Source organism: Talpa europaea (assembly GCF_964194135.1).
Source record: "Talpa europaea genome assembly, chromosome: 14".
In the NCBI taxonomy this organism is placed as follows: Eukaryota; Metazoa; Chordata; class Mammalia; order Eulipotyphla; family Talpidae; genus Talpa; species Talpa europaea.
Window position 1 is genome coordinate 55,471,941 of NC_140082.1, and position 21,393 is coordinate 55,493,333.

Below are 21,393 nucleotides of genomic sequence, written 5' to 3' on the forward strand. Positions count from 1 at the left end.
CCCTTCTTGCCAGAAGCTGCTCCTGCCACCTCACTTGATCTTGCTTTTTCCCCAGATGACTTGTTTGTTCCCTGTAGGAAATGTGAGTCTGGGGAGACCCTTCGGCTGAGCCCACAAGGCACCATCAGCTTCTCACCTCTGGGGCCTTCTCCTCTCTGCAGCATCCACCTTGAGAGGCTCTACCTGGTCCTCCTTGTCCTAGGTAGTCTCCCACCCCTGAATGCCTCTCGTAGTCCCTGGTCACTGTCCATAAAAACCGTGTCCCACAGCTTCCTAATCAGTGTGGGACACAGGTTGGCCACCATAGTGGTGCATGCTGCCCCCAGGGTGACTGGGAGGGTCTTGGCGGGCACCCCTTTCCCGGAATGTGGTGTTGAGAGCATCTTCCTGTGGAAAAAGTTCTGTTCTGCCTTTGCTTGGTCTTTCCTTCCCTCCACCTGGATGTCTCTGTACCTTCCTACTCTGATCGTCCCTTTTCTTTTCTTCACAGAGGATATTGGATGCCAAGTCAAGGAAGGAGCCCAAAGACTCACAGGGGAGGAAGCCATCTGAGTTTTTCGCTGCAGAACCCATTGGCTCCGGTGGTGAGGAGAGACATAATTTCACCTCCAGCACTGCTCCTGAGTCCAGGAATTGCCACCCCACCTCAAAGATCCTCCTCTGGCCATCGTAAAGGGGTGAATAGTGCCTGGCACCAGTACTTTTCCCTTTCCCCTTACCACCAGGCCCTCAACTGGAAATGACAAATAGGCACCCCATGGGACACCCTAACTTTGTCCCCTGCCAGAGGCCTCAGCTTCCTCCCCTACTTCTGAGCTCACCCTAACAGCCCCTCCTGCTATCCAGCGGGTGAGGTCAGAGGGATGGTTTTTCACCCATATGAACTCAGAAGGGGCACCCAACGTCCTCACTCCCTGGGTCCTAGTTAACTCTCCAACCAGGCCAAGACACTGTCTCCGTTGTCCAGATGTGGGGCCCCTGTGCTCAGCCCAAAACATGCTCAGCTTTCTGAATAAAATAATTTAAAAATGGTGTCTACAAATATTGGAACCCCCCCTTCTCTAAAATTATAGCTACAGGACATGGAAGAAGCTTGGGTTGATCTTGGTGTGCTCAGGAGGAAGTATCAGCAGTGGAGGGGACCGTGGGGTGGCCACACATGTGGTCAGGTTGGGGTTCAGGGACTTCCATTTTCTCCTGTGGAGATGAGCCTGAAATTGATGTCTCATCATTCTGTACTCCTGTATAAGGTTCTAGGGAAAAAGACTTTTAAATTTCCTTTTAGGAAAAACTTCTGTGAACTGGAGGCTACTTCTATAATAACCATTAACTTTATCACGTTGACCTGGAAGCTTACCTATAATATCTCCTATAGTTTCTATTTCATATTTGTTTCCTGAACTGTATTTTTTTCTTACACATTTTTATCTATCTTAGCTATTTTGTTACATATGTTTTTAATTAGGAAAAGTATGCAATAAAGAGCAGAGGTTGGTTGGCCTTGAGTCTCAAGGCTTGGTTTTGGGAACACATGAATTCCTGAGCCTCTGCCTGTCCCTTGAAGGAGGTACTAGAAGGTCCTGTTTCACTTCTCTCTGTAAATGAGAAGTCTTAGCAGAAATCCTTTTAAAAATTACTGTTCATAATATTTCGAAAACATTCATCCAAATAAATTCTAAAAACTAATTCTTAGTTTTGGTTTAGGTGAAAGTGGGTTTTAGAGAACAGGTAATAATGGGCATCATGACTTGGACATGCACAGACATGATCTGAAAAATATGGTATTTATGTAGGTTCAAAAGCTCACCAGCACTCTGACTTTTGGAAAGGCACATGGAAAATACATGTGGATATTGTACAAGTGTTCTGTGGTAAGCACTAAGAGGTCATAACAGCCACTTGATGCTGAGTTGACAGTTTACAAAGAGTTCTCAGAGAGTCACAGAGACACTTATGGGGGCTGTAAATCCCCAGCACAGAGCTTGGCACATGCCCTTGTCCTTACTGGGACCCGTAGCCTGAGGTCTGTCTGTCAGTGTAGACAGTCACTCAGCGTGCCTTTCAATTAATGAATGGCAGTCATGATAAGCCACAATAGTATTAGACTAGTTGAATTTTGTCACTATTAGAAGTAATAGATTTTTTTTATGACTTTAGAGTTACAGATATCTCAAAATATAGTTTATGCTCTCTATGAACTCAAATTATGGTGGTTCTTTTCCATCTGAGACAAAGGTTTTCTTTGGCATCAGGTTTGAGACAAGTGTCAACACTCCTGAGATTTAAGTGTGGGCAGACCATTTAGACCCCAGAAGCAGGCTTCCTCTTGCTACGCTATCACTCCCTTTTGCTCCCCTGATCAATACTCCAGCTACAAAAAGCATAAAACATCTCAAAGACATCCCGAAGGCACAGGCCACCAAAGGGAATACAAAGAAAAGCCGCATATATTCAGGTTCTCCTTTGGCTGAGAGAAGCTCCTTGTAGGCCTGAGGCCTACGACAGACTGGTGGTGATTGGGATGCTTAAAATCAGAGAGCTTGAAAAACATTTATTTATGAAATAGCTTTTTGAGCCTCTAGAGAAAGGAATTCTAGTTCAGAGAGTGACAGTTTCTAGTTTCACAACCTGCATTTTCTCACCAAGTAGGTGAGAAAGGACAAAAATAGAAAAAAAAAAAAAAGAGAGAGAATGATATGTGGGAAACTGAAAAATATATAATAATAATGAAAACATCTTATTAAGGCTGAAAGTAATGCAAATGCCTGGTGTTGACAAGGGTGTGGGGGAGCCAACTCGTACTCAAAGATAGGGCAAATTGGAAAAATCTTTCTTGAGGGCAATTTGAAAATATGCAGCAAAATCCAAAAAGTTGTGCATGCCCTTTCACTTAGCAATTTTACTATCTTAAAAAAATAATCAGATATGTCTAAAGGTATATTTACACAGATTATCATCATATCATTAGTTATAACAGTGAAATAATAGAATAAGCTGAATATATAATAAGACGTTCGATTTAGTAACTTTGATATGAGAAATGCTGATAAGCCATTGAAAATCACGCACATGGATCTATTTCTACGCAAGAAGAGGAAACAGAGTGGAGGGGAACAACACATTCTGTAGAAGTGCAATGTAAGATGTGGCTCATTTGCTTTATTTTCTTGTTTTTGTTTGTTTTGCATGTATACATAATTTAAAAAAGATAAAGACAAAATGAAGCAACTAACGCCAAATCTCTGCTAAGTGTTCAAAATTCTCCAGCTGCCATGCTTTTAATTTGTTACCATTCTAATTAAAATGCAAATTAAATGTATAATTAGCATCAGCACTTTCTAAAGAAACCTTTGTGTGCACTGCACAAAATATGGGCGATGCTGTAGCGTAAAGTTTGTAAAACAGAAGTAACAGCATAAAGTGGGGCATTAGCGGGGGGGATTTTTCCCTTCCCTGGGAAGTAAGTTTTCTGCAGAGGCCAGTTGGCAGAAGGCAACGGCATTTCTCAGAGGCGGGCGGAAGTGGGGTGAATGTCCCGTGGTAACCAAGGATTGCTGAAGATGGCAGATCACCAGCCAGAGTGTGACTCTGTGTCAGATCAGGTGTCAAGGGTTACCCGGCTTGTCATCGGATTGTATAGGAGATGCCAAAAGGCAAAAGGGGTCAGAACTGCTAATCAAAAAGTCTATGGCCAAAATTAATGGCTGCTTGATTCCAGATAATTAATTTAAAAATTGATGTGTTTTCAAAGTAAACTTCCCAACTTCCCCTGCAAAGCTGAGGGTGGGTGGAGAGCTGAATGGCATGTACACCCAAAGGGGGATGTGGTGGCTTCTGGGGCGGGGTGTTCCCAGAGCTCATCACCATCACCCTTTACACAGACATCAGTGGCTCTGGTATGTCTGTTACTTTCCTCGGAATAGGTCTGTGTTTGGTGAGGCTCTTGGGGCAGAAACAGGGAGCTGACAATGGCTGTGGGGGAAGAAAAAATACCCACCATGGTCTCCATGTTTGGGTTCCAGGGAGCCTTTATGAATTTAAAAAATCAGAATTGAAATCTGTGATCCCCATGGTAATTGTCCTTGACTTTCCAGCGAGGAAAGTCTTCTTCTAAGGAAGGGTCCTTAATATTCTAGGGACTCTCCTTTATCTATTAACCAGGCTCTCCATCAGATATTTTAAAATATGAATGTAACAGAAATGAATATTTCGTAGATGTGTGTTAAGCTGTTATTAAACTATAATGTAAAGCAGGATTGTAGGAATATTTTTATATGCCAAAAAGTCAATTAAAATGATAAGCCTGTAATATTACCATTGTGGAGCCCTACAAAACTTCATTTCATATGCAAGGGAGTGCCCCCACGTCCCCCCGCCCCAGCACTGGATGGTAGGCAGGACTGTCACATATTCAGAGGCCTGTGTGCTTCCATTTCATTAGTAACACATAGGTCCATTTTGGGCAGAGATTAAATGGAGAGCAGTGGGGGATAAAGCTTACCAGACTTGATTTTTATTTAGTCTCTCAAAAATCCAGCATCAGGTGTTCTTCAAGGTAGGCACCTTCCTCAAACGCACCACGGAATCATTGGAGATAAATGTCAATCCCCAGGAGAGTGGGGTGTTTGGACTATAACCTCTAGAGTGCAGGTCACCATTGTCTTGAATAAAGGCCACGTGGTGACTTTTGGAGAAAAATCTCCCACAAAACTGAAGTTGGAGAAGAAAGTTAAAAATGCTGTGGGTCATGTAAAAATAGCACTTTCAAAAAGACAGATTCCTACGAGAAGGCTTGAAAATAAAAATAAGCTTTTCAAAAATAAAAAAAAAATAAGCTTTTCGCAGGGGAGGATTTTCAAGCTGGGCTTGTATCCTTTAGAGGGAATATTTACAAATATGACTGGTCGAATGGATCACTTCACCATGCTTTACAAACAGTGAAATGCAGTCCCAAACCTCCTTTGATCATCAATTCTTCCCCGGGAAACAGCCATTGTCAAAGGGGATGCTAAAAGATGATCTGGTGGACAGATCTGACATAACTCAATTAATCAAGACTTCAGTAAAGAAAGAAAAATAATTCTAGTCATGTGGTGCTGAAAAGTGTCTTCTTATACTCACAGAGTAGAAGTTCCTTACATTTTCCTGGTATCTAAGGAGAACGCAGGCCTATTAATTAAGTCTTCTGTGTGAAGGACAAAATGCAAGAACGTTGGCATAAAAGCATTTCTTTGTTGAATTTCTAATTGTTGTCCTTCTCTTATTCAGAAAATGAAGTCAGCTTTGTTGTGTTTTCATGAACTGCTGGGTAATCAAAATTATCATGCTGCCACCTGTTGTGTTAATTATTCAGAGAAGATACTCATAAATCACAATCAAACTGTCAGCTCCCAGGTCAAAGGTGACCCATGAAAAGTGATAGGTCACCCACAGGGTGTGAAAGAGCAGGGCTTGAGAGCATCACTCATTGTCAAGCACCACAGGGAGACGTGCCATCTGGACAAAAGGGAAACTGGAGGAAAGAGAATTCCAGCCAGGGCAACTCAGGCCAGCAGCACAAGTGGCCTCCGTCCATGCGACGAGGAAGGATGGCCAGAGAGTCCAGCCAGGGGCCCGACTGACACTGGCCCCGCCGGCCCTCTGGAGCCTTCCTGCAAACAGCGGTCCTCGGGGAGAGTCTGAGGAGCAGCAGATTTGGGACCTTGTCTTCCCTCTTGAGTGCACTGGGGAATGTGCTGGAGAACCCGGGCCACTGCAGGAGCTCACGAGGAGTGTCCTGACGCGTCCAGCTGCAGTCGACAGGAGGGCGTTTGAGAAAGTCTCACTTCCTAAATGAATCGGGTTTGAAATAAGTCTTCCTCCTGGCAGAAAGTTAAAAATGCAGGACAAGAACCTGAATTGCATTTAACATCTCCATGCATTTCTTTTTGGTCCCCTGCATTTAAAACAATATCATCACTGCAAAGCAGTGTGCACTGGTGGATATCCTTGACTTAAAACCTGACTCGGGGTAAATTCTTTCTTTTTTTTTTAAGACTTGTTTATTTATTTATTTATACAAGCACTGGGGGTACAGTTAGAAGCACGGGAGGGTGAGAGAATTCACCAGAGCCAGAGCGGGGAGCAGAGCAGGCAGAAGGACCGAAGTACACTGCTGAGGGGAGCAGGGCGGCAGGAGAGGTCTGCGTGCCATGTGGGACCCTCCTCTGGTGTCCGGGGAGCAGCTGGGTATGGAACTGGTGCTGCAGAGGCTGCAGGCAGCTTCTCAACCCAGCGCTCAACCGCAGCGTCACGGGGGAGGCCCTAAATTATTTCTGATGGGCTGGAAGCAACTTGAGGACGAGACATAATAGAGACATACTGATGAAGCAGCTGTGAACAGACCTGATGTTTCATTTAGAAGCTACCTTGACTGTCATTTGAAATAAATTGTGTAAAATGGATGCCATCATGAAAAATTTCTCTCTAAAATATTAATTTTTCCCCTTTGTGTTAATGTGTTACTTTCTGCTCCGGTAATTTGGCTTTCCTCATGAGGAACAGGAATGAATGCAGAATGCCAACTTGGGTTTGCATTTTACTTTTGTAATGACACTGTATTTTCATGTTCAAGTCATCGGTCTCAGCTGGCCCTCAGAAGGATTAAACTCCAAGATGCAATCTTCCCAGCTTCTCCCTTTAGTCTCTAAAATCAGTATCACCTTCTAAAAAGAAGGTAAGTGAGACAAGTGAGTCTCAGAACATAAATGGTTTGCCTGGTAGCACTGGAGGTCAACTGGTTGTGTGAGTCGACCTTTGCCCACGGCTGCAGATTTTTATACTTTGGTCAATAGTTTAATTTCAAAACCATGACAAGGTGACTTGCAGGTCGTGAAGCCCTCATGGTGTGAATTCAGCAGCTAGCACACTGGCAACTTGGCATACTGACAATACCGTAAACTATGAAAGTCAGGTTATTTGGCAGTTCTCTCATCACAATGGAGTTGGTTGAAGGTTTTCTGAAAACTTTTAAGATTTCACTGTGTGGACATTTGGATGTGTCCTCCTGGGTTGCTGAACAGAAATTTTGAGCAGTGGCTTTGCAGTTTCCTCTTTGCCCAAAGCTGGGAGCTTTCATTTATTTGACACAGATTCCCCAAGGGTCCTGCTAGAAGCCAGGTGTACATTTGGTACAGTGTTTAGAACACATGCCCTCCTGGCCAAGAGTCAACTAGACATCTCTGTCCAGCAAAGTTCTTTCCTTGGGAAAAGAGTAGTTTGGTTGATTCACCTTGGAAGGGGTTCTCTGGTGCCTACACTGAAAATGGGCATTCTGTGCCTGGTGTGTGCCCTGGTTATCCTGCACATAATGGAGGTGTGTGTAGTCACTGCAAAGGAGCACCCGTTCCTTCCTCCAGATAGTTGGGGTCATGGACCATTAAGTCCCTGTGTGAACTTAATTGAATGCCTTCAAAATTCATGTGAAAGCCCTAACCCCAGGACCTTAGAATGTAACTATGTTTGGAGACATATGTGGTAGTGATAGGTTAAAATGAGTCTGTTAGCATGAGCCCTGATCCAATTGGACTGGCATCCTACTAAAAAGAGCAAATTTAAACACATAGCCATCAGGGCTTCCCACAGGAAGGACATGTGTGGGCACAGTAGGGTGGGGTGCTGCAGCCCATTGTGCTTTGATTTGGTGGTTCTAGGAAACCAGCAAAGTCCCCTTCCTCATGCAAAGGGAAATACCTATATGAGTGAATAGCTAAAGAAGAAGACAATTCTGAGGGTGAGGGGTGAGGGAGTACAGGAACCCTGTACTCTTTGGGGGAACCCTGATGTGATAGACAAAGAGACAACAGGATGGAGAGTGAGGTTGACCTGGCAAACAGCTGCAGCAATTGGAGAGATTTCCCAAGAGCAACTCAGACAGGGGACACCCCAGTTTCCAGGCCTGAGCTTCAATTTACTCACTAATCTTGAGGGTCCCTAATTTTCCCACTGTTCCTAACCTGTCGCCTCTACTCATACTCCTCACACAGCCTGGAAAGGGCTTCTCCGGATGACCTCTTGCTGGCTTGCTAATGTCACCGGGGGCCGTATTTGAAGGAGTACTTCCCCAGCCATCTTCCTCTCCCATCACACACTCTCTCCTTAGAGTTCTTTCTTTTTTTTTTTAAGATTTGTTTGTTTATGCATACAAGAGCTGGGGTGTAGCCAATGGGCAGGGGACAGGGGAGTGAGAGTATTCACCAGCAACAGAGGGGGGAGCAGAACAGGTGGATTGACTGAAATACACTGCTGAGGGGAGCACTGAGAAGTCAGGAGAGGTCTGCTGCATCATGTGGGTCAGTTCCCCGGTGGGGGACCGAACTCATGCTGTAGTGGCTTTGGATAGCTTCATAGCACTGAGACTTAATCCCTTGTACCACCAGGGAGGCCCCCTTAACTTTATTTCTTAATGTCACTTATCAGTATTCAAAATTATAGATGTAGACGTACAAGAATGTAATGCATAAGGATGGAGACCTTGTCAATTTTGTCTAGGATTTAATTAATAATTAATAAATTAATTTCTTAATAAAGTTTAATAACACTTCAGTTTGGTATTTGTTGGACAAAATTTGTCAAGGCAAAGGAACTGACAGCTCCCAACATAATGTCACAAATGCTGTTGCAGAATCTCTTTGCTCTTTGTATTACTCCAAGTGCCACTGAGCCAGCAGTCACCCTGATATGTGCACACTCACACCTCTGGTTGTGCACCACAACCTGGGTGTGCCTGTTGTCAGCACACACATGTTACAACCTGAACAAGAGCACTTGTTCCTTCAGAACTTCCATGGTGCCAATAGTAGATGTTATGAAAGGACAGATGCATTCTATCATTATCAATATTTTCGTGGAGGAAATTGAGTCTGAAGGACTGCTCTGAAATTAATTCTCTTTTTTAAGTATAAGTAAGTTTTTTAATGAGGAGTGGTCATAAGACAACTTGGTGACTAGGTGTTCTTGGACAAGTTATGATGCCTTTAGGCTTCAGCAACGTCCTGTGTTCAATGAAATACATCAAGGATTGGCAGGCAAGGAAAGGAATCATCCCATAAATTGCCCAATTTTAATTTTTGTTAATGAAGTTTTATTGGCTGATAGACATGTCCGTTCATTTTATTTATTTATTATCTGTGGTTACTTCTGTGCTTCTATAGCAGAGTTTCATGATCATGACAGAGTCTGTGAAACCTAAAATATTTATCATTTCACCCTTTGCAGAAACAGTTGGCAGAGTTCTAGACATAACTTCTATGGTCCCTCATAATGTTATATTTTCAGGGAGAAAGATTGATTTGCCTTCAGAATTTAATAAATAGTCATGTGTTATTTTTACTGACCATATTGATAAATGTGATAGTACAGATTTTCAAAAGCTCTGGTGAGTGACAAGGTAGGTGTCTTAGGTGATGAAAGTGTTTACCTCTTAGTATTGCTGTTCTCGGCTGATAGAGAAACAGCTCTATCTAGTCAAGTTAGGATAAAGCACTATGAAGCAATGGTTCCCTCTACTTTTTAAAAGAATATCTTTGGTATGTATTAGTTGTGACTTCTGAAATATTTTAAGCTATTTTTACTTGTGATGTACTAAAGTAGAAACACTGAAAATTTGATCCATTTTGATGTGGTATTTTTCTCAAAGATAATTTTTCACAAAGAATACAATTTTGAAAGCACAATTTGAAACATCTTACTTTAATCTGTTGTTTCATCTGGCAATTTATTTTGCAGTTGTTACATCCAAGAGAGACAATAATCCCTCACATAAAAATCTCAGTGTTGCAGTCACATAGACATGAATGCTTGAAGGCAATTGGCTAAAATTGTCAAAGTTGTCAAGACAATTCTCACTTACAGGTTCCAGTGACTTTTGCTGTCTGTTGCATGGACTCTACAGCAAGCTGACTTGCCAGAGTTGGATGTGGACTGAGGCACGGCTGTGACCTGTAAGGACTCCCCACAAGCCATTTTTACACTAAGTACAGTATATTGCAATCAGCATGACCTGGTAGGAGAAGGAAATGTGAATTTCTTCTTCTCTCATGCTTTCTCAGCTGCGTTGAAATGGCCATTTTCTGTCTCTTAAAGTTCACCAGACAATCCCAGTTTATTTGCTGGTTCCCAGTAAAAGTGTCTAATATATAAGAGAAGTGACAAAAACAAAGCTTTCTATTTGATTCAAATAAGTTGATGATTCTTAAGGTAATACCACTAAGAGAGACACAAAATAATAGACAACTAACATGTAACTAGTAAGCTAAGGGGGGAAAAGAAAGAGGGAATATTGGGCCTCCCTGGTGGTGCAAGGGGTTAAGACACAACCTATGAAGCTATCCTCAGCCTCCACAGCACGAATTTGATCCCCCAGCTGGCCAGGGAGCAACCCACTTGGTGCAGCAGACTCTCCTGACTCACCTGCTGCTCCTCTCAGCAGTGTACTTCCGTCAATCTACCTGTTCTGTTCCCCACTCTGTCTCTGGTTAATCCTCTCACCCCCACACCTCTGGCCTGTGCCCTGGCTCTTGCATGAATAAAATAAAATAAATCTTAAAAAAAAAAAGAAAAACCCAGAAAGAGGGAGTATTAATGGTGATGATAATCATGATGAAAATAATAATAATAAGGAAGAAAGGAAGCAGAGACATGAGCTTATAATGAAGTTGAGGAAAAAAATACTTAAATACACATCTGAATATAATTTCATTATATGTAAATGTACACCATGTAGTGAAATAGTGTCCATAAAGACACAAATTCTATAAGAAATACCATAAATATAAGGACACAAAAATTTTGCAAACAAAAGAATCATAAAAGAAATACCATATGTATGTTAAATGAAAGTTAAATATACATAGACTAATAAAGACCAGACTCTAAGGCAGGAACATTATTAGAAACAAAGAGGACATTTTTATGTGAAAAATAGTGTATAAAATACAATAATTTTAAATGTTTGTATGATAATAACATCAAAATGTATAGAGAAAATTTGACAGAATTATGAGAAATAAGACAATTCCTAACTTGATAAACACTTCGATAATTGATAGAACGGACAGATAAAAATTTAGTGAAGTTATGATATTTCTAAAACATACAGCTAACAACTGTGACCGATTTACATATTATGACATATTTATATAGGATGTGTAGAGTACCTATCATATATTAAAATGCATAGCCACTGCATCATACAGCTATATGGAATATTAAAACCTACACCATGCTAATGATTCCAAATGCATACAGGTTATTATATGACCTCGCACTTCTCTTTGGGGTAACTTGGACCAGCCTCCCTTTTGAGAGCAGATATTTTGCCCTTTGGGAATTCCTTCTTGGCTGTTCCTTCCCTTGGCCTTGTCTTAGGGGTATGGGGATATATGTCCCTTGAGACCAAGAGGGACTTCCTATGTCCAGTTCCCAACTGTTGGATATCAAAGGGCTGGGGATTTGGTCTCAAACAGTCATCTGGTGCTTTGATCTCAGGCTTGTAGATTTTCAAGCAGCCAAACCCTAAAGCTTAGTCTTTGATTACAGACAAAGTTCTCCAGCCTGAAATATTGATTTGCTCTTACCTCTACCTTCATCTTAATGGTATCAGCAATGGAACATGTTTGGTCAATCCCACCAGGGATGAGGATTTTATCACTGACTTGGCATAGAATTAGTGGCACATGAAAATCATAAAACATCAGGCTGACTGTTTTAAAACTCCCTATTGCAGTGTACCCTCTTCCAACTCCATCCATATTGCTGCAAATTGGAAAACTGTCAGGCTTTGGCAGGTTGCTTTATGGGCATAGAGGAGCACAGAGGTCCGGCTTCATGCATTCCTGAGCAGCCGAGTGGGTCAGAACCTGCACTGATTGGGGATCCCCAGGAGACCCATGGATACCATGGAAACTGCCCAACACTGTGAAGTCAATGAAGACAACACACGTAGGTGGCAAGATCTTCTGTGCTCACGGCTGTCAGGATGGGCTGAAGGTGTCCAGTCCACCCAGAAGGAGGAAAGGCCAAGCCACCTGGAGCGAGCACCACCTGCCCATAAGGCCACAGAGCTGCGGGGTAAGGACGTGCAGTGTGGGGAGCAGCCACGCCAGGTAGGGAAGAGAAGGTGTGATGGAGAGAGGGCAAAAAGAGGTGAAGGGATGACAGAAAGGGATGTGTTTGAGCAAAGTGTCCTGGGAAGGCCCCTCTGAGGAGGGGAATAAAGTGAGGGAACAGGCCCTTCAAGCAGACAGAACCTCAGGGGCCAAAGCACTGAGGCTGACAGGCTTTGTCTTCAGCGTACACTGTCAATACAGCCAGTGGAAAACTGACAGACATAAAAGGTAGAAAGAAAAGTAGGCCTAAACGTGAAGACCTCCTGACTGAAAGAGGCCACCCAGAAAAGGCCACCCATGCAGGAGTCGTCCTTGTTCTCATCCCTGTGAAAGTGAGGAAAGGTCTCAGGAGCAGTGACAAAAAAGGATCTGAATGGAATTAATATCTGATCACGCGGGCAGGGAAGGTGACGGGAGCTGAAATGGGCCTGTGGGTTGGATGAGCATGTGAACACCATGACGACCACTCATTGGGTCCTAGGTGTAGGCCCCTGGGATAGTTTGTTGAAAATGCACAATGGTATATATGTACCACATCTTATATACCATGGAATATTACTCAGCATTCAAAAAAGATAAACACATGCAATTTGCAGCAACATGGATGGCGCTGGAAGGGATCATGCTCAGTGAAATAAGTCAGAAAGAAAAAGAAAAATACCGGATGGTCTCACTCCTAGCAGGAATCTAGAAAACTTAAATAAGGGACCAGGAAAATGAATAACTATAAGAAAGTGAAAATCAAAATCAACAAAAAACTATGAACCAGAGACACTCTATGGGGGGTAGGGGGCGGGAGGGGAGGGATTGGAGTCAAAATAAGGGGGTTGCAATTCTATGGCAAATATAAAAATAAAATTTATTATAAAAAAAGGAAAATGCACAATGGAATGGTGTGAAGAAAGCACAATGCAATGTGGGTGAGTTCAAATCTGCGCTGGAGGACGGCTGCTGGGAATCCCTGTGTAGAGATAAAGTGTGCTCTGCTATGAAAGATTTCTGTGCGTGTGAAGGAAAGGACAGTCAATTCCTTGCCAGGGGGCCTCTCCAGAAGAACAGAGAAGACACTGACAAGGGTGGTGGAGGGCCAAGGAGAGGGGCCAGGGCTGCAGATGAGAAAAAAGGCACTGCCCACGGCTTAGGAATGTGCACAGGCACCCCTCCTCTGAAGCGTAACTCGTTTGCTCTGAGTTCAATTCCTACTCCAGGAGGTTCCTGGAAGAGGCATGGAAGGATGCCATTTCTGTCAGAGACTGAGCCATCCCAGAAGGGTGAGGGGAGCTGAATCCAGAGGCCAGGGGAGGGGGAGTTGCCAGGGAGACAGGCCTGAAGGGTCTGCAGTGAAGGCCATTCAGGGATCACTCCTGTCTAGTCTGAACTCCATCAGATGCCTGTGAGAGAGCAGGTGGCCGCGGCTCTCTCTGGAGCATGCTGATCTAATCAAAGCGCATATCAGAGTCAATCCTTGATTGTCTTCACTGGGCAACAGGATGGTGGCAGGAAGAAAGGCAGCCGGCATTTCCCAGGAAGTCACCGCCAGGGCCGAGGTCGCATCCCTCCAGGGCCATGCTGCTGAGGGTTCCGGTCTCAGGAAGAGGCTGTGTGTGGAGATCCCACCAATAGACCTGCTGCCTCGGGTGTGGCAGACGACCCGGGATGTGGTAGAAACAGCAGCAAGCTTTCATTCCAAGTCTCTGTGTCACTGCACAAAAAAAAAAAAAAAAAACTTGGAGAAGATGAAATCAGGAAGGTGGCAGGGCACAAAATCGACAACGAAGCTCAGCTGTGTTTCTCTCCCCTGACAGCGACCAGAGGGAAAGAGTCTTCAGGGAAACGACCCCACTAAGAGCGTCTGGAACTGCGCTGAGGCCAGAGGAGGGTGGCACGATGGCGCCTGGCCCTGGCCCTGCCCAGGAAGCCCGACTCTGCTTCCGAAGCTCCGCCCGCCCAGAGTTGCGGGATGGGGGTGCTGCGCCTCAGGGGCGGGCCAGGGCAGGGCGGGCAGAGGCCCAGGCGGGGCGGGCCGGGCTGTGGCGGAATGGGGGGGGCGGGGGAGCGGGCGGGCGGTGGGCGGGGCCGGGGCGGGGCACGGGGGGCCGGGGCGGGGCCGGGGCGGGCCAGCGGAGTGGAGCTGGGGAGGGGGGCCGGGGTGTGGCCAGGGGTGTGGCGGCCGTGCAGGGGGCGGTTCTGGGGCTGGTCTGGGGCGGGGCACGGGGGGCCGGGGCGGGGCCGGGGCCGCCCCAGGAAGGCGGGGCCCGGCGGGTGGAGCGAGGCCAGAAGCTCAGAGCCACAGGGTCTGGGCCCTGGAGGAGCCCGGAGCCCGCACCCAGGGAGAGGCGAGGTGGGGGTGACGCGCTCAGGGTCAGCGTCAGCAGAGCCAGGGACAGGGTCTCCCGCTCAGGGACGGAGCCGGGTCCCTGCGTCGCTTCGGGCCCGACATGCGCCGAGAAAAGCCTCCCGGTTGCCCCCCCGGAGCCGATGGCCGCCCGGAATCAGCGGCTCCAGGGAGAGGCGCTGCTCGCGCCGCTCTGGGCTCACCAGCCCGGGCCTCTGCCGCGGGCCCCGGGGTCACAGCGCGGGAGGTTCCGCAGGGACCCAGGGGCGGGAGCTGGCCCGAGTGCAGCAGGGGGGCGGGGGGCGGGGGGCTGCCCCCCATGGGCTCACGTGGCCATGGCCAGGCCCACACCCCACCCCCATCTTCCCCACTCACACACACACACACGCGCGCACACACGCGCACACACATTCATGCACACCCTGGCTCACACACTCAGGAGAGCCCCAGAGCCCAAGTTCTCTCCATAAAGGGACCAGGCAGTCTCTGGCTCCTGGAGACACAGTGAGCGCTGTGCATGGGGTGCCTGGTCTCTGCTCGGTCCCACAGGCCTCCTCGGAGGGGGCTGACTCCAGCACGTTCTGTTCGGAGGAAGCTGCTGTCCAGCTCTGTGAACAGACAGCGCTGTGGGGGCCCCTGTCCCACGCAGATGTCTCAGATGTCTTCCCTCCATCTGTCTGCCCAGAATGCCCAAGCACAACAGAGCGGGCGCCTCTGCCCTGGCCCCGCCCCTGTCTCAGGAGTCCCCTTCCAGAGGGCCTCCCTGAGCCCACCAATGTTTGCTCTGGCTTTTGTAGGATGGCCCCCCGTGTCCTGCGGAGGAACCATTTTCTTTATAAATACATGATAGAGGGGCCTCCCAGGTGGCACAGGGGTCAAAGAGAGCGCCATCAAGCTATCACCAGCCACTGCAGCACGGGACCAGTTTGGCTGCACTGCCTGCCTGGGAGTGACCTACATGGTGCAGGGGACCTCTCCTGTCTCACCAGGTGCTCCCCTCAATTTCAGTAGATCCACCTGTTCTGCTCCCCACTCTGTCTCTGGTGAATCCTCTCACGCCCCAGCTCCTCTGGCCTACACCTCAGCTCTTGTATGCAAAAATAAACAGATCTTAAAACATAAATAAATGAACAGATGCTAAATAGAGAGAGAACTCTGTCTCTATCTCTAAATCTATCTCCATCCAAGAGGTTAGGTTTACTCCAAAGAGGGAGTTGAGAGTACTGGACATCGGCCCAGACACCAGTACGCCAAGAGAACTGTCCCTGGAAGGTGCAGGATTGTGGAGAGAGAGGGTTGCCTAGTCACAAGTGGGTGGCCTTGGGAGGGAGGAGCATCGACTCAGTGGCTTGGCACAAGGTGGGCTGAGAGAAGCATGGGCTCAGTTGGGCAGGAAGGTGGCTCCTAAGAAACTTTTTTTCTTGCTTTCTGACTCTAAATCTGTTCTTGGCTTTGGGGGCGGGGGGGGGGGTGGTCACAGGAGTTTCCTGGGAACAAGGGAAGGGCAAATTCTGATTGGCCATCCGTTGGGCCACCCCAGAGCTTTTTACCAGTAGATTCAAGCCATGGATGTGACCATGGAGATAGCAGTGCCCACGGGTCTTTGCTTTACTTTTTTGTCCCAGGAAAGTACGTTGTGGATTTTTTGTCACCTCTTGGATTGCTTTGTTTTGGCTTCCCTGACGTGTTCACTTGCACTGAGACACATTTGAGCATGATCCAGAGGCATGTGTGCTGGGCTGTCCTCATCACCGGTGGGGTGTCTGGATCCCACACTTGTTCTGATGGACCCCACGCTGACTCTCCTCGTCCCCGCTGTGTCATCTCAGTGTCTGCTGCCTCTGTCCCAAGGGATGACAGTTGCCTCCCTCAGAGGCCCCTCCCCCCTGTCGAAACCAGAGCCCAGCTGTTGCTTCCAAAGGCTGGACATGGTGCCTTGCTGCCCCCGTGTGGAAAGAGTCTCCCCTCACTGGCCAAGACAGCACACAAATGGGGCGTCGCTGCCGCACCAGACCCCTTTTCTGCTCTCCCAACTACTTCGCTGGGATGCGACTTGACCTAAAAAACAAAACCAAACAAACTGGAGACCTCGGCCTCAAGGAACTGCATTTTTGGTAGGACATTTGAATGGATGGAAATCTTCTGTTCCGTGGGAAGAATACTGATGCTTGTGAAAATGACAAGCCCAGCTGCTGTTCAGAAGACTCAGTGGATATGGGTGGGGATTGAATCCACATTGAAGGAATTGGACTGAAATCTCTGGGACCCCGCAATCCCTCTAGTGCTTGCTTGTCATCTACACAGCAGCTGCTCTAAATGAGATGTCATCTGAGCCCTGGGTGTCCCCGTCCATGTGCAGACCTCCGAGGACATAAAGGCAGCCAGGACTATGGCCAACAGACAGGTTGCAGAGTGGGGTCCCACAGGACTGCCTGGACATGGACGAATTGTAGGGGCTGTGGACAGTATGCACAATGCCCACTTTCTCTAATTCTGATATTGTGCCCATAATTTCCTTGTGGCCTCCAGGCAGCCGAGATTGCTTGGTATTAGTCACTCACCTAGGGACTGGCAGTTGTATGGGCGGATGCTTAGAGTGTCCTCGCACCACTGCCTTTATCACACGCACCCTAAGGAGAAACTCTCCACTGTGATCTCTAACCATAAGCCACGTAGTACATCCACTCCCAGGATGTACTCTGGGATGGGCGATACATATACTTTATACTCCTTCAGGGGTAATCGCCCAATCCCCAGGGATAGTCTCACTGTTGTCACCTTGACACTCAGGCCTCCATAGCCATCAAATGTTTGTAAGCAGACCCTTGAAATTTTTCTGGATTTCCATAGAGCAGAGTACATTCTGCTCCTGTGTCTACCAGAGCTAAAACCATTTGCACATTAGTCGGGAACCAGAGGATGGGCAAGCTCCACATGTGGCCTCTGGTCTCTGCCCATCCCCTGTGGACAGGTTCCTTGGCCCTCAACCTATTTGAAAGTGTTCAGGCCATCGCCTGAGGACGGGGTCGGCAGCAGGTGGTCTTCTAGGTGGAGGGCTCATGCCTGAGGCCTGCAGTCCTTCTCAACAGTGTGAGCCTCTGGTCTTCTTGAAGCTGTTTCCGTAATTCTAACAAGTATGCACTGAGCTTCACATGTATTTTAGTGTGATCTACACCTGCTCTCACTAAATGTCCATATTTGGTTCCAGGTAACTTTTACAGGTTGTGTGATGCGAAGAAGCTTCCTTGCCCTCCTCGGCATTCCTCTTGATTGTTCAACAATTATGCATATCCCTTTCTGAGTTTGAGAGTGCTGGCTCTTGACTTCACCCAAGCTAGCTATCGTTGTTGTGACATTGTGTATTTGATGTTCCACATAGGGTGCAAGAACTGCCATGAGGGAATCCAAATGAGGACAACAGGGCACTTGTTAACACCAAATATCTCATCCCTGCTGTGAAATGCTTACCATTGGGACCACGAGTGTTCACATTGAACAGGGCCTGCCACATCCCCAATTCCTGAAGTACATGTAGAGCTCGACATATGTCTGTCATGTGCTCATTGTCTCCGGCACATCTCCTGCATCAGCCCATACCATTCGTATGGCAGCCATTATCCATTCCAGCAGGAAATGATTGCCCTGGCCATACCACCGGCTGTTCTGCAGCCTCTGTCTCAGGATGGGTGTAATTCACTGAGGTTAGTCTCTCCATCTCTTGTGCCATACAAATAATCCATTCCACGCCCACGTCCCTCAAATGTAGCAGCGAGGATGCCAAGAGTTGCCCTGCTTTCTGGCAGAATTGTTGCCCAAGTCCACCAGTTCCACCTGGGTGTATGGTCGGTATGCAGTAAATTCTGTCATTTGTGCTGTATCAGCAGCCTCAACCCCAGGGCCATGGGCCACTTTGGCTTCATTTTCTGAGACAACACCCGGGGAGTCGGAACATGAAGCCGCCTTCTCCTCCTCTCCAGAGGAGTCTGGCAACTCTGAGGTGGCAGCTTGGTTTGCCACTACTGGATGACACTCGGACAAAGGGCCAGACTCCCTCTCCTCCTCTCCTGAGAAGGAGTCTGGCGTCTTCATAACGGTGGGTTGGTTTCTCTGAACTTCTTACCCAAGAATCACCAAACACTGTTGCAGATCTTGCCTCTAATCCTGCAGTTGCTGGATTCTGGATCACTCTTTGTGCCTAGACTCTCACAGAGCTATGAGAACCACCCGTCATACAGCCCCTGCTGCCTCACCGGCACTATATTATCTAAAGTCTCTTCTATTTTGTATATGGCCTGCACCAACTTCAATAGGGTTTCATCAACTTCTGGCCATTCCTGGGGAGGTGCCCGCTGGGATAGGAGGCTGGCCCTGAGTACCATGTACTTGTGGCCCCCGCCCCTTCATCCCTGCCCAGGTTTCCAAGGATTAATTTACCCGTTTAAATTCAATCATCCTGCTTTCTACCCAAATGAAAGGCAAACCCCAACATGGGTAGATTCATCGGTGTTTGAAACAGTTGGGTTGTTTTCCTAGCTGTTGTCATCACCTTCCTATAGTCTGCCATAATCCACAGCACTCTACCCAGTCCTGATACTCCAAAAATAGTCGCCCAACCCCAAAGCTTGCCCAAGAAATACACAGCACAAACCACACAGTGGCCAGCCAAAGGCGCACCCAGGGCCCACTGCCAGCCCCAGAACCAAAAAATTGAAACCCATGGCCCCCCAGTAGTACAGCCAGAACCAGCCTTCTCTCCTGGAGCCTGGCCGGCACCACCCGCCCGCCGGTGTCTGGGCGCCCGCCCACAGTGCCCACCCAGGTCCTGGGTGCCTGGGTCGGCCCCAGCAGGGCCATGGGGGCTGGTGTCTGCTGGCTGGGGGCAGGCCGTGCCCTGGGCCAGGAGACCGCAGGCCGGCGAGGAGGGGGCCGCTTGTAGCTGCGGCGGCCAGCGTCCATTCGGGCCCTGCGGGGCCGCTGGCCGGGTTGGGGATGCAGGCCTGCCGGCGCCTGGGCTGTCAGAGGCCGAGTAGCGAGGCGGGCCGCGCCAGCCTGTGGAGGCAGGGTGGGCGCCGAGCTGCCCGCCAGCTTCAAGGCCCGGGGTGCTGGGCTGCGCTGGCCGCCCGCCCCGAGCTGGCCCTGTGTGTGTGTGCGTGTTGTGTGTGCATGTGTCTTTGTGTGTGCCTGCGGTTAAGCGTGTTTATGCGTGAGTGTTGGGGGCAGCGGGGTCCCGCGCAGACGGCCAGGTGCACTCCTGTGGGTCCGCTGGTCACCTGGGCTGGCAGGCAGGGGACCCAGGCAGGAGGGGCCCAGGGCCTTTGGGAGTGGGTGGAGAACTGGCGCAGGCCAGCGGCAGAGGCCCCAGGGTCGGGCCGAAGGCCGCCAGCAAAGCGCAGAAGGCCCAGGGGCCGAGGGCCATCACGCCGGCGATGGCCCGGCCGGCCTGCAGAGACAAAGGCAGGAGACATGGGTGTGGGCACACACAGAGGCGAGCCCATGACCCTGAAGACGACCACGGGCTGGACGCAGTGAATGCAGCCAGGATGGAGGTGGCCTTGCTCACGGGGAAGCCAAAGGTCCATGGCCCCGAAGGCAACAGGCCAGCAGCCCCTCCCGCTTTCAACCATGAGTTTATGGAAAACCAACATTCAAAATCTACTTCTCCTTTAAGAGACTGTAAAAGATATTCCCATAAACTCTTGGATAGAGTAGTCTTATAATCTGGAAACTGTATGAAAAAGCTTTTTCTATTTACATTAAAAAAATTACTATTAATGCAAAGAGATTGCAACCATGGGAAAATGCAAGGCAGATTTCCTTATAATAGGAACTGTACATCACCCGCCTTTCCAAAGCCCAGTTAAAAGCGTGCTCAAAGAGGCTTTTCTTTGACTGAGTCATTCTCTTACTAGAGAGAGGTCTGTCCATTCGGCCTTGGTACTGTTGCAATTCCAAGGAATTTCTCTGTTTCGTCCAGTGTGCACAATTTGTTGGCACGTCATTTTTCAGAGTAATTTCTTATAATTGTTTTAAATTTCAGAATGATCCATGGTAATCTTTCATTTTTGATTTTAGTCATTTGGATTGCACTGATTTTCTCCATTTATCAAGTCTCTAATTTATGCACGTGCAAGGTAATGTTCATTATTTTCTTCTGCTCTGGAATTTTAAGAACATATTTTGAGACTACAATCACCACACATTTACAGATTGCCCCATTAATCAAACTATTTGTCACTATGTGGTCACCTCTTTATCTACGATAATTTTTATTCTTCTGAATATCCACTTTTCGTGATTGTAATCTAACTACTTCAACTTTCATGACTAGCATTTTATTAGTATTTCGATTTTTCTTCACTTTTAAAATGAAAAGTGGGGCCTCCCCAGTGGCACAGCGGGTTGAGCGCCACACTGTGGAGCTGTCCCAGGCCCCGGCCAGAGGCGAGGGTCCCACATGGCGCGGCAGACGTCTCCTGTCTCGCCCGCTGCTCCCCTCAGCAGTGTATTTAAGTCAGTCTGCCTGTTCCACTCCCCGCTCTGTCTCCGGTGAATCCTCTCACCATCCGCGCATCTGGCCTGTACCCCAGTTCTTGGATAAAAATAAACAAATCTAAAAAAATAAATGCAATGAAAAGCCCCGGCAGGTCTTCACTTTGGGCTTTTCTAGCCTCCTTCTCCTTTTCTGTCCTGGCCTCTGCTTCTCTCTGCGGGTATATCAACACCCCTGCCAGGCCACAGGAGGGAACCCCACCACTGATAACAGTGTAGCAAATGCAGGCCCCTCAGGCAGGGGGATCCTAAGGGTGGGAGCGCAGACCCGGCTGGAAACCACTTCCCGTCCACTAGGCCAGCTGGAAAGACCCGGCTCTCCAGCAAAGGACCCCCTTCGCAGCCCCCCACCGCATCCCAGCA

General features: G+C 47.8%; 1 pseudogene across 1 annotated transcript in view; it reads right to left on the reverse strand.

Moving 5' to 3' along the window:
* LOC311184184 (patched domain-containing protein 3-like) overlaps positions 1-20,060 on the reverse strand; it is a 30,507-nt pseudogene extending 10,447 nt beyond the window's left edge. Inside the window, exon 1 of the transcript in view lies at positions 19,852-20,060. The product of the transcript in view is annotated as a patched domain-containing protein 3-like (transcript). The remainder of the gene's footprint in view (positions 1-19,851) is intronic.
* Between the last annotated feature and the right edge of the window lie 1,333 nt (positions 20,061-21,393).